Below are 472 nucleotides of genomic sequence, written 5' to 3' on the forward strand. Positions count from 1 at the left end.
GAACAGCTCACTGTTCTCATTTGTTTTGGTGGTGGTGTTGTCATTAGGTGCCATCGAGTCAGTACTGACTCATAGTGACCTTATGTACAACAGAACGAAGCACTGCCCGATCCTGGCCAACCTCACAATTATTGCCATGCTTGAGCCCATAGATGCTGCCATTTTGCCAATCCATCTCTCTGGGGGTCTTCCTCTTTTTCTCTGCCCTCCACCTTATCACACATGACATCCTTCTTCAGTGACTGGTCCCTCCTGACAATATGTCTGAAGTATGAGAGATGAAGATTAGCCATCCTGGCCTCCAAGGAGCATGCTGGCTGCACTTCTTCCAACACAGATCTGTTTGTTCTTTTGGCAGCCCATGCTCTGTTCGAACAACTGCTTCTTGGTCCATGTGCAGATTCCTCATGAATACAATTAAGTATTCTGGAATACTCATACTTCTCAATGTTGTCCATAGCTTGTCAGGATC

This window comes from Chrysochloris asiatica, unplaced genomic scaffold (assembly GCF_000296735.1).
Source record: "Chrysochloris asiatica unplaced genomic scaffold, ChrAsi1.0 scaffold00307, whole genome shotgun sequence".
NCBI classification, from domain to species: domain Eukaryota; kingdom Metazoa; phylum Chordata; class Mammalia; order Afrosoricida; family Chrysochloridae; genus Chrysochloris; species Chrysochloris asiatica.